We start from the raw sequence: 14092 nt of genomic DNA on the forward strand, positions 1-14092 counted from the left end.
CTCATTTCATTTCACTTGTATACTGTGAGAATTTTGAAGAACATGACGTTGGATAGAGCTTTATTTTCTCTTTAATTCGAGCCCCAGGATGCCCTAAACAGTAGCGCTCCTCACAATTTCTGAGTTTCTGGTTCGATTCAGCTCTGGTTCTCTCCTCCCCCCCCGTTTCTGCATATCCCCTTTCCTATCTGCGTTTTCTGGTTTTTCCCCTTTTCTTTCCCGCAAGAGAATTGGGCTCCTTCGCCTTTTGCAGCTAAAATTTCGAATTTCCCCCGATTCGAATACACTGCGCCTCCTTTTTTTTAGCTTATTAATCGGAAATTTTCTTTTTTTAAAAAAAAACTCTTTCGCATGCCACGCAAGCCGCCACCTTGCGTCTGCACTGCTGCCCCTGGTTATGCTGCCCGATTCGGTGGCTGTGCTGTGGCTGCTTTGTGGTACCCGCCATGGATGAGAGCTTGGCTTGAGCTTGGTTGTTCCTTTGCTAAGGTAGCTACCACCACAGACTCAATCAGCTTGGGGGGCCGAGCATCCAAGTACTCTAGCACTCTGTTGATGTCGTTCACTAGGCGTTGCGCTAAGGTGCAGCTGAAGTCCTCTCTGATCACCACCCTCAGTAGACTCACATGCTGTGCATCCGGAGCCATAGTGTAGGCAGGCACAATCCAACCATACCTGTGAAGGTTGTCTGCAATCTCATACTCATCGTGTTCGCTCTTGTCCTTGAGAGAGAATGCCACCACTGGCACGCCCACCTCCTTTGACAAAATATCAAACCTCCCAGTTTTGAGAATCCCGTCACACAACATCTTGGCATTGGAACGGCAATTGTCCATTATACTCTTGTAACCCTCAAACCCTAGACGGATGAGCTGATAGTACTCTGCAATGATTTGGCTAGCTCCTTTGGAGAAATTGAGAGTGAAGGCGAGCTGGTCTGCCCCAAGGTAGTTCACCTGGAAGATGAGATCCTCTGGCAGGTCTTTCTTGCTCTTCCATATTACCCACCCAATCCCTGCGTACACGAGGCCATACTTGTGACCACTCACATCGATGCTCCTCACACATGGTAACCTAAAATCCCACTCTATCTCCGGGTACAAAAATGGTACCACAAAACCACCGCTGGCCGCATCCACATGAATTGGAGTGTCCCATCCTGTTTCCTTGTTCTTTTTCTCAAGCAGATCATTCAAACGCTTCACATCTTCAAACTCCCCATTGTATGTGGAACCTAGAATCGTGCACACACAGATGGTGTTCTCATTCACTAGCTGGACTGCCTTCTCAGGATCCATCACATAGTATCCATCTCTCAGCCTTGTTCTTAATTCTGGGTGGTGGAAATGAAAGCCACCACCCAAGACCTTTCCCTCCATTAGCTTCATCATTGCCTTATTAATGCCCAGGCCAACCCCGAGCCTCCAACAGTGCATCTCATCATACAAACCCAGAGCCTCCTTGTTTTGCTCATTCCGAGTAAGAAAAGAAATCATGGCATTCCAAGACACGATATCTCAAAAGGGCATTCTTTCAAAACCAATCCTTACATCATACATGCTCTCACATTTCCATACATGTTGAGAAGGGTGTTCCCTACTACAAGGTCTACCATCAGCATAAAACTCCATAATTCACACCACACTTATGTACAGAGGCTTTGAGACCTGGCTCAGTCTCATCTCGTCTTATTGAACCTCATTTACAATATGAACATATGTACTTAGGCATCATATAATGACTCAAGTCATGGCACTTAATCCCATGCATCTGGATTTGCATTTAATGACCTCATATGCATGGTTTCACACCATAGACGTGCCATGGCACGACAGCGCAAGAAGTGCTACTTTCACTGCTAGCACCCTTGAATTCATTGCGTGGTGGGGATAGGGACCTCACAGGAAATAAGGATTCAACCAGAGATTTTGAGAATTATGATCAGTGACACAATGATTTCATGAAATGATTGTTTTAAAGATAGCTGAATCTGTGAAAAAGGCAATTTCTTATTGGGTGTGTAAGTGGTGTGACTAGTTTTTAGTTTGCATGAATATCTGACTAGGGGGCTTGGAAACTTTTTTCCCTGATACCCGAGACAAAACCTAACCAAATTCCAAATTGGATCCCATCACTACAGTGGTTGGGTGGTTGACTAACCCACAAGATTGGATGGGGTTAGGCTGGACTGATGGATCCCTAAATTGAGACTCAATTCTTCTATGGTATGATAGATGAAACTTAAATCCCAGACAAAAATTATTCTATGGAAAAGAATCAACGGCTGTGCCTCTCAATGAGGAAAAAAGTGTTGGTCTCTATGATCCAAGTGCAATCTTGTCCCTGATCTTACTATGGGACTTACGCGTTTGGTCAGATCAGTTCAATTAGTTAAGGCTTTTGACTATGTTAGAGAAAAATTTATCCTGGAGGAATGGCCCGTGCTTTCTGGGCAAGGGAAGTTTTTTCGGGTTCGGTTTTTGAAGAACCGATGGATTAGTCTCTTGTCCGGATATCCGTGGGCAAGGCCCCGACGAGTGTGGGACCCTGCCCCGCGTAAGAAGTGCTACTTCCGCTACTAGCACCCCTGAACTCGTTGTGCGGTGGGGACAGGGATCTCACAACCACCAAGTGGACTGACCACTTTAGCAGATGCATCTTGACCACCTTGACTCAAGTTCACCAAGGTCAGATGGTCAATTGGGCAAATGATCTCTTTAGGGATCTACATGCAGTCTACTCTAACCCCCAAGGGAAGTTGGCCGCTGCTACATTGCTAACTCGAGTACTTTATTACACGGTCGGGTGGGAGGAGTTGCCCCGTGCAATCCAGCCTAGCGGCCCAGATGCAACAGTCACCTCTCTGCCCCCTTCATCGACCTCCTAACTCCCCACCAACAAAGAGCCACCAACAAAGAGGTAACACCAAGATCCTTCCATCACTGAATAGGCCCCTTAGCCATCCAGCCCAAACCCATCACAGTAAGAGTTAGCAACTGTGCAGAAGCAACCAGGAAGGCTGCTGATAACGAGGAAGAGTGCTTACACAGGAATTTATTTGAGACATCAGCTCCTGACTACTTGGCCAGCATGCCTTCATTTGCAGAGGCTGTTGAGATATCGAGCTCATCTAGTGAGGCGGTGGAAACACTGATGACCCGCCTGAGGGATAGGCCCCACACTTACACCACTGGCATGGTTGGTGAGATCATGGGTGATATGCGGCTAGTGGGATGACAGGTTGTGTGAGCCATTCTAGAGACTCGCATAGTTATAGCGCCAGCTCATTTAGTTGGGTTCACACTATAGAGAACCCTAGTATGTATTTGGTTGAGTACCTTTTCATATTGTGTGTACTCTTATCTTTGTATATGGTGTGTTGAATGTTGTGTGAAGAAGAAGAAGTAGATTTTCAGCCTCTCACCTTGTGTGTTCTCTTTTAGGTTTTGTGAGTGTGTGTGTGCTTGCAAGAGCTCAAGCTCTCTTCTCCCCCACATCTTTTGATGATCATCCTCTTCCTCTTCAACCATATCCATACTATCACTGTCAAGCCTCTCATCCTGAGTCTCCTGTGAATCAAAAGGATCACTGTCATGCCTTCTTTTAAACATCTTGATGCTTTTGCCTACTACAAGATTCTTTATCTTTGTTCCATCAAGCTCACACAGGGTATACGTGGCATTTCCATGCACATGCTTGACAATGTAAGGGCCAAACCATCTTTTTGCAAACTTTCTTTGAACAGTGAACTGGTTGTCAAGGCTACTATCATACATTAGGACCCAATCACCTTCTTCAATAGGTTTTGGCCGGAGTCTGTGTCTTCTATCAAATCTTTCTTTATTTTTCAACCTTGCATCTTTCAAATGAGCTTTAGCAAGCTCTACATCTTCAGGCCTCCTCTCCAGCTGCCTTATTCGCAATGCAAGGAGGTCTTCCCTGTTCAATCCTTCCACCCAGGGTAATACATTCCAAGTTGGAACTACTTCTTCAACTGGCATTACTGGCTTGTGACCATACATTAATTCTGCAGGCATAAAAATTACACATAAAATAATTTTATTCAAAGCATGAAAAAAGAACTTCCTACCATATTCTAGAAATTATCATCCTAGATTAATTGAAAGAATTTTATTGTAATCATGGAGAAATTGATTTTTATGTTATGCATAATTGATGATTATTTTATTGTAAAAGTGTTACTTTTATCATAATTGGATTTCATGCATAGAGGTATGCATAAAAGAATTATTATTTTAATATAAAAGTGTTACTTTTATCATATTTGGATTTCATGCATAGAGGTATGCATAAAAGTTGATTATTTTATTATAAAAGTGTGACTTTTATCATATTTGGATTTCATGCATAGAGGTATGCATAAAAGTTGATTATTTTATTATAAAAGTGTGACTTTTATCATATTTGGATTTCATGCATAGAGGTATGCATAAAAGTTGATTATTTTATTGTAAAAGTGTTACTTTTATCATATTTGGATTTCATGCATAGAGGTATGCATAAAAGTTGATTATTTTATTGTAAAAGTGTGACTTTTATCATATTTGGATTTCATGCATAGAGGTATGCATAAAAGTTGATTATTTTATTATAAAAGTGTGACTTTTATCATATTTGGATTTCATGCATAGAGGTATGCATAAAAGTTGATTATTTTATTGTAAAAGTGTTACTTTTATCATATTGGATTTCATGTATAGAGGTATGCATAAAAGATATTCTTTTTATACTAAAAGTGTGATTTTCATCATAAATGGATTTTATGCATAACTTAGATGCATAAGAGAAATTCTTTTATTCTAAAAGTGTAATTCCTACCAAATTGAATTTATGAATAAGAAGATGCATAAAAGATTGATTTTTAAATTCAAAGTGTCATTCTCATCTAAATTGAATTTATGCATAGGAAGATGCATAAAAGAATGGAATTTCAATTCAAAAGTGTTATTCTCATCCAAATTGAATTTATGCATAGGAAGATGCATAAAAGATGGATTTTTAATTCAAAAGTGTCAATTCTTATCTAAATTGAGTTTATGCATAGGAAGATGCATAAGAGATGGAATTTTAATTCAAAAGTGTCATTTTCATTTAAAATGAATTTATGCATAGGAAGATGCATAAAAGATTGATTTTTAAATGAGATGTGATAATATGTGATAAGATGCGTATGGGAAGTGATAGGATGTGAGAAGAGGTGTATGAGATGTGATAAGATGCGTATGGGAAGTGATAGGATGTGATAAGAGGTGTATGAGATGTGAAAAGATGTGTATGAGATGTGATAGGATATGATAAGAGGTGTATGAGATGTGATAGAATATGTTAAGATGAGTTAGGATGTGTTAAGATGTGTATGGGACGAGGTAGAGAGTGTATCTGATGGGATAAGATGTATATGGGATGTGTTAGGGCGAGAATGGATGTAGTATGGATGTATGGATGTAGATACGGATGTATGTGTGTATGTGGATGTGGATGTATGAATGAGGATGTGAAAATGGATGTATGTATGTAGATGTGGATGTATGGATGTGAATGTGAATGAAGATGTGGATGTGGATGTATGGATGTAGATTCGGATGTAGATGTATGTAAATGAATGTGGATGTGAAAATGGATGTATGTATGTAGATGTGGATGTATGGATGTGAATGTGAATGAAGATGTGGATGTGGATGTATGGATGTAGATTCGGATGTAGATGTATGTATGTGAATGTGGATGTATGAATGAGGATGTGAAAATAGATGTATGCATGTAGATGCGTATGTATGAATGTGAAATTGGATGTATGTATAATATGGATGTATGAATGAGGATGTGAAAATAGATATATGCATGTAGATGCGTATGTATGAATGTGAAATTGGATGTATGATGTGGACGTACGAACATGGATATGTATGTAGAATAATGAATGTGAATGTGTATGTGAAATAATGTGTAGTCTATATGAGTGAATGGATGAGAATGAGTACTCATTGAATGGAATAGGGAATAAGTAATGTGGTCCGAGAGTAGATAATGTGGAAAGACGAGAGTTCGTTATAGAAACTGTATTTTGTGACTGTTTATAAATGACTGTTTTATGTCAAGAATGCTGGGGAAGCATTTTGACCGTCTTGAGGATTAAGGTCATGAAGACCGAACTGATAAAGTTGCAACTGCTGACGCGGAGAGTCAATGGAGGACGTCTCGCGTAGCAAGACCAGCCTCGGTTCGATTTAAATGGTGAGCTTCCGGTACGGTGGATGAGGGACCAAGGAAGCGGCCTATGAGTGAAGCGCTAGGTCACCTACGAAGGATCCTAGAGGGTGCTGACCATACGGTGCTCGGGCTCTAGGTCACCGAAGATACCCACACGTGCGTCGAGGAAGATATTGGAACAAGGAGTAAGAGTTGTTTTCTGAAACCGGGCATGGATCTGGTTGATTGACCTTGTTGGTCTTCAATGGATGAGTCCATGGCTCTTTTTATGGATCTGTTGGTTGATCTTGCTGATCTTCAACGAGAGTCCATCTTGATTTTTATAAGTGATTATATTGCCGAGTATTATGGACTAGGAACTATTGAAAAGGCCCTTGAGTGGACAGGTGGTGAGCGTTCTAGTTGCCAATGATGCCATAGATACTCTGATGAAGGAATGATGGTGGGAAATTATGAATCAACCGGATAAATTGGAAGATTGTGATTAGTGGTACTATGGTTTCATTAAAGGATTGTTTTAAAGTTAGCTGATGCTAAGAAAAAGGCAATTTCATATTGGGTGTGTAAGTGGTGTGGCTAGTTTTATATTTGCATGAACTTCCGGGTAGGGGGCCTTGGAACTCTTTTCCTTACTACCCGGGACAAAACCTAACCAAATTCCAAATTGGATCCCATCACTACAGTGGTTGGGTGGTTGGCTAACCAATGGGATCGGCGGATGGGGTTAGGCTGGACTGATGGATCCGTAAATCGAGACTCAATTTCTGTTATTACGATAGATAAAGTAAATCCCGGATAGTAATTGTTCTATGGATAGGAATCAACGGCTGTGCCTCTCGATGGGGAAAAAAGCGTTGATCCCAATGATCCAAGTGCAAGTTTCTTCCTTGATCCAACCGAGTATCTTTATAGGTGCAGTCGGATCAGTGTGATCAGTAATGATCTTGACTACGTTAGAGTAAAAAGTTATCCTGGTGGAATCGCCTATGCTTTCCGGGTAAGGGAAGTTTTTCCCGGTTCGGTTTTGGAAAAAATGACGGATTAGTCTCTTGTCCGGATATCCGTGGGCGAGGCCCCGAGTGTGGGACCCTGCCCCGCGCAAGAAGTGCTACTTCCGCTGCTAGTACCCCGAATCCATTGGGCGGTGGGGACAGGGATCTCACAGTTGGTATCAGAGCGAAATTGAAAGCTAATAAAGATAATTAAATTCTTATCTGAAATTGGTAATAAGAATTCAGAAACAGCATTTTCATAATGTATTTTCATTCTGTAAGCTTCTTTAATGAAGAAATTTTAATCAAAGAAATTGTTTTTATAGATGGAAGTTCCCCATTTATCTGGTATTCCCGACCTCACCCAGTCTCAAGATATGATTGCATTTGCCTTCGAGCATCTCATCTCTTCCGCTTCAACACGAACAAGACGAGCAAGACTCGCACGCCATTTTGAGGAATTATATTTTCCTAACCTAGTGGAGAGACAACAGCATAAGTGGGTTGCAGGGCTATATATCCACGCCTCTTGCAACCGGCGTGCAATGCTGAGGCAGAACCTCTCATTGGCCATGATTTTGATAAAGCTGAAAATGACGCCTGGTGTCATTCTATATCTTTCAATGCCTCAAAATTTCAGACTTGCTTGCCGAGTTTATAGACTCTTCAGTCGATTTATCCCTAAGGAGAAAATAATAGCTCCCTTCGCAATTAGAGAAATTATGTATCAGGGCATGACTATGGCCCAGTACCGTCGTCTTATGCGTCTCTCGAGGAGATTTTGAATTTTGGAGCCGAGCCACTCTATGTACTTATTGCAACTTGTATATAAATATACAAATATTTTTCCTGTTATTTAAGTGATTGTTTACGGACGATCGGATAAAGAAAAATTTGTTTATCAGACTTATGTCATAGATCTCCAATAAGATCAACTGAAGAGCCAATTATGTCAAAAATTTATCAAGACGCACAAAAAGGTTGTAATTGTGTGATATAATTCATACAATTTGTTATTCAAACTAAAAATTTGTAAATTAGTAATTGGGTCTTCAAATGGAAGTACCGCAATTATATGGAACCCTGACTTGCTTGAGGCTTAGACATGATGGTATTTACCTTATAGTTCCAAGTAGCATGACTACCCGTATATACCGAGGGTATAACTGCAACTCTTTACCGGCAGTATATACGAGTAAATCTAAGACTTGAAATTATAAGCATTAATGCTATCCAGATGATGATTTCGAATGTGGTTGATATGATTTTTAATTCTGTTTGAGAACATATGAATTGATTTGGATTCTGATTGAAAAATGATGATCCCTGAAATTTGGTTGAAATGTAATAAGCTAAGCGAAACCTCAATGATCCCTGAAATTTGGTTGAAATGTAATAAGCTGAGCGAAACCTCAATGAGGATGAATGGGACGAGTCCCTCTGATGATATTCATAACTGGAATGATGATAATGAATTCAGCAAATCACTATGAGATTAGTGGATTGTGCTATCAAATTGCTACTGTTATGATTGAAAGAATTGTTATTTAATGATGAGTTCTATTTAAGGGATAATTATCCCCGTATTCTGTTGGGTTGACCAGAATATAAGGAACCCAGAATAAATTGGATCTTAAGAAAAAGAGTTGTCCTCTACTTTGCGAGATGAGGACATCTCGCACCTTTTTAAGTGGGGTAGAAGTTTGTAAGATTCCTCCCCCCAACCTTCGAGGTATACAAGAGTAAGAATCTCCTTTTCTGATCTTATAATTATTCCCTCTCTAAATAAAAGAAAGATTCTGTTTAAAAAGGGAAGACACTTTACCCAGAATACCTTCTTAGGAGCCCACCTGTTTTAAAGATTCAGAACGATGAGTTCAGAAGTGAGAACCAGTGTTTTTGATGCCAAGGTTTGACCATCAGTTAAAATACTGCCTGACTCCTACCATAAAAAGGGCACAGGGAAGTCTAGAACCCAAATTCAGAGACCAACTCCTTCATACCAATCTAATCAGGGTTCGTCTCGGACAAGATTGCTTAACTCCATTAACTAGGTCCGACCCATTGATTAGGGTCGAGATGACCAGTCAAATGCTTGGCAACTTAGAGCAATAGATGCAGGCAATTCATAAAGATATAAACGCTGCCCAGGATCGACAGAGACAGTATACAGATAAGAAGAGGACAGTTAGAGAATTCAAAAAAAAAAAGATATGGTCTTCATTGAGTACGGACCAAAAAGAAGTTCTTTATCTCTTGGGGAATATAAGTAGTTATCCCCCAGATATGTTGGACCAAAGAAAGTAGGTGATTTAGCCTACGAACTTCTTTTATCTCCTCATCTCAAAATTCTTAATGCCTCCTATAGAAATATGTGCCAAACCCAAATCATGGAAAGACGGTAAAACTTCAGTGGCAAGATACCATTGGCTTCTAGGTTACGATAACTCCTTCCTTTATATAAGTCGTAACTTTTACTTATCGCTCACAATAATCTTACTTCCATTGATCTCCCTTCTTCTTAATCTCCTTCATGGCTTGGCAACAGGAATTAGTTTTATCCATGATGATTTCTCACCTTCAAGACGCAAGCGAGTCTGTGAAGAAAGATTTTATAGAACAGTATGAACGCTCACTTTTTCCTCACCTAGGAACTTCTGTAGCTCAGACCAAATGGCGGACCTATCAAGATATAACTCGGGTAACACCCTGGGGTCAGCAGCACTTTCATAACAATGTCCGCTTGGCCATGGTTATTGAAGCCTTGGGTTTGGGTCCCCGATACTACTGCGTCATGAGATCAAGACATCTTGGGTTTTCTAAGCGGGTCTTCTTACTGGCGTGTTTTCTTCCTCATCAGAAGATATGTCTTTATCCCGTTTTTGGCTTGCCTCTCAGAGGTTCTTTTGTTAGATCACCTCATACCACTGAGATAGGTGCGGCAATAACCAACAGAATTATTCCCATAGATGAGTTACCTTATACGTGTGCAGCTTGTGAGTGCTGCTTTTGTGATCATATGATGGATGGGCTTATGGAAGTGTAAAGAGTTCTTCTATCTTTATTGTATATGTTCCAAGAATGAATAAAGTTTAAATCTTGTTCTTGTCTTGACCCTTACTCTCTTTGAGACTTTTTTTAATTAGTGATTAATCTTAATTAAAAATTTTCTCTCAGTCTCATACTTGTGCATCTTGCAAAATTACCCCAGTTTGTGAGATGAGAGCATCTCGCGTTTTTCAAGTGGGAGAGAATGTAAGATTCCTCCCCAGCCTCTCAAAATGTCCCAGCATCTTTCCCTGTAATCAATCCCTCTTCAGAAATATAAAAGACTTATTTCTAACTGTTTTAACCTAGAGAGAGAATATTCAGATTTTTAATATTTTTGGATAGAAAATTATCTCATCTTATTAAAATAAGTTCCCCTGAAACAGAAATTCAAAAAGAACTTTCCAATGTGCAATTGGAATTAATTGGAAATGGGTATAAAGGACCTTAGCCTAAGGGTCTAGATTTTCAAAAATTTTTGGATTATGGTCCAATTAAGGTTCCTATGGGCCAATAGCATCAATCCATGTGTAGGGAGGAGATAAATCCAATTTTGTAAAAGAAGATACCCAAAAATGAGTAAATGCTCACATAAGATGAAGAGTTAAAAATGTACAAGGTTTATTAGTAAAAAACTATGAGCAATATTAAAAATATGAGATATTTTGGGTATAATGATTCCATTTTGACACATATGTAAGGAAGGGAAGTTCTTTAAAGGAGGTGCATATTTCACATAAGATGAAGAGTTGAAAATATACAAGGTTTATTAGTAAAAAACTATGAGCAATATTAAAAATATGAGATATTTTGGGTATAATGATTCCATTTTGACACATATGTAAGGAAGGGGAGTTCTTTAAAGGAGGTGCATATTTCACATGCTTGAATGAGTTTTAAACTCAAAAATAATGTGATATTTTTATCTCTCCTCTCTCTTGAACCAAACCAAATCAAAATGGAACCAAACCGAATCAAAAAGTAACCAAATTAGGTCCAAATCTAGTCCAAATTCAACCAAACTGAATTTGGAAAATTCTAGAATTCAGTTAGCTTTGGTTAGAGCTTCCCTCTTCTATAAATAGAACATGAGTCCTTTGAAAAAAATAGAAGAATTTACTACACTAGAGTTATGCTGAAATAATGCTAATTTCTACTATTCTCTAAAATTCTCTCCAAATTGAAGAAATTGGAGCTTCCCTTTTTCTTCAATCCCCATTGGTGGCTCCATCAACATACTTAACCAATTGATTGGTTGGGGGCCTCTACCGTGAACAAAGAATCAAGCAAATTGTAAGGTAAATGGTGAATTTTGATCTTTTCTATAATTTCTCAATGCTTCTCTCTTCTCAACCCCTCTCAAGCTTGAGAAGCTTAATTGAAATGGTTTTTTAATGCTATTGAAGTTAATTAATGAATGGTAGTGAAGAGTTACATATTTAGATGAATGCTATTGAAGTCAATTGATTAATGATAGTTAAGAATTACATAAATTTCCATTTATGCTTAATTCAAATGGTTTTTATGTAAATTCTCTCTCTCACTCAAGAAATGGTCATACTCATGACCCATTCTCAATCCAAATGAAGCTTTTCATAAAGCTTTTTCTTAATCCAAGATTAATCTATGTGTTGAGGTTAATGACTTTTTTCTATGCTTTTAGTTTATGTATATTGATGATTCAATCCATTATGGATTAATGATCCAATTAGGATCATTCTAATCATTTTCTTAATGATAAGTTTTATCCTTCAAAATAAATTGAGATTTATCAGTCATAGTAGCGGAGCTATGGCAAAATTTTTATAAAAATTACACATAAAATAATTTTATTCAAAGCATGAAAAAAGAACTTCCTACCATATTCTAGGAATTATCATCCTAGATTAATTGAAAGAATTTTATTGTAATCATGGAGAAATTGATTTTTATGTTATGCATAATTGATGATTATTTTATTGTAAAAGTGTTACTTTTATCATAATTGGATTTCATGCATAGAGGTATGCATAAAAGAATTATTATTTTAATATAAAAGTATTACTTTTATCATATTTGGATTTCATGCATAGAGGTATGCATAAAAGTTGATTATTTTATTATAAAAGTGTGACTTTTATCATATTTGGATTTCATGCATAGAGGTATGCATAAAAGTTGATTATTTTATTATAAAAGTGTGACTTTTATCATATTTGGATTTCATGCATAGAGGTATGCATAAAAGTTGATTATTTTATTATAAAAGTGTGACTTTTATCATATTTGGATTTCATGCATAGAGGTATGCATAAAAGTTGATTATTTTATTGTAAAAGTGTTACTTTTATCATATTGGATTTCATGTATAGAGGTATGCATAAAAGATATTCTTTTTATACTAAAAGTGTGATTTTCATCATAAATGGATTTTATGCATAACTTAGATGCATAAGAGAAATTCTTTTATTCTAAAAGTGTAATTCCTACCAAATTGAATTTATGAATAAGAAGATGCATAAAAGATTGATTTTTAAATTCAAAGTGTCATTCTCATCTAAATTGAATTTATGCATAGGAAGATGCATAAAAGAATGGAATTTCAATTCAAAAGTGTTATTCTCATCCAAATTGAATTTATGCATAGGAAGATGCATAAAAGATGGATTTTTAATTCAAAAGTGTCAATTCTTATCTAAATTGAGTTTATGCATAGGAAGATGCATAAGAGATGGAATTTTAATTCAAAAGTGTCATTTTCATTTAAAATGAATTTATGCATAGGAAGATGCATAAAAGATTGATTTTTAAATGAGATGTGATAATATGTGATAAGATGCGTATGGGAAGTGATAGGATGTGAGAAGAGGTGTATGAGATGTGATAAGATGCGTATGGGAAGTGATAGGATGTGATAAGAGGTGTATGAGATGTGAAAAGATGTGTATGAGATGTGATAGGATATGATAAGAGGTGTATGAGATGTGATAGAATATGTTAAGATGAGTTAGGATGTGTTAAGATGTGTATGGGACGAGGTAGAGAGTGTATCTGATGGGATAAGATGTATATGGGATGTGTTAGGGCGAGAATGGATGTAGTATGGATGTATGGATGTAGATACAGATGTATGTGTGTATGTGGATGTGGATGTATGAATGAGGATGTGAAAATGGATGTATGTATGTAGATGTGGATGTATGGATGTGAATGTGAATGAAGATGTGGATGTGGATGTATGGATGTAGATTCGGATGTAGATGTATGTAAATGAATGTGGATGTGAAAATGGATGTATGTATGTAGATGTGGATGTATGGATGTGAATGTGAATGAAGATGTGGATGTGAATGTATGGATGTAGATTCGGATGTAGATGTATGTATGTGAATGTGGATGTATGAATGAGGATGTGAAAATAGATGTATGCATGTAGATGCGTATGTATGAATGTGAAATTGGATGTATGTATAATATGGATGTATGAATGAGGATGTGAAAATAGATATATGCATGTAGATGCGTATGTATGAATGTGAAATTGGATGTATGATGTGGACGTACGAACATGGATATGTATGTAGAATAATGAATGTGAATGTGTATGTGAAATAATGTGTAGTCTATATGAGTGAATGGATGAGAATGAGTACTCATTGAATGGAATAGGGAATAAGTAATGTGGTCCGAGAGTAGATAATGTGGAAAGACGAGAGTTCGTTATAGAAACTGTATTTTGTGACTGTTTATAAATGACTGTTTTATGTCAAGAATGCTGGGGAAGCATTTTGACCGTCTTGAGGATTAAGGTCATGAAGACCGAACTGATAAAGTTGCAACTG

The 14092-nt window shown here is 37.7% G+C and overlaps 1 pseudogene; it reads right to left on the reverse strand.

Annotated features, from left to right (window-relative positions):
* Nucleotides 1–395: 395 nt before the first annotated feature.
* On the reverse strand, nucleotides 396–1401 carry LOC147606717 (glutamate decarboxylase pseudogene; annotated as a pseudogene).
* Between the last annotated feature and the right edge of the window lie 12691 nt (nucleotides 1402–14092).

This window comes from Cibotium barometz, chromosome 57, assembly GCF_041138505.1.
Source record: "Cibotium barometz isolate CiBa-2024 chromosome 57, ASM4113850v1, whole genome shotgun sequence".
Lineage (NCBI taxonomy): Eukaryota > Viridiplantae > Streptophyta > Polypodiopsida > Cyatheales > Cibotiaceae > Cibotium > Cibotium barometz.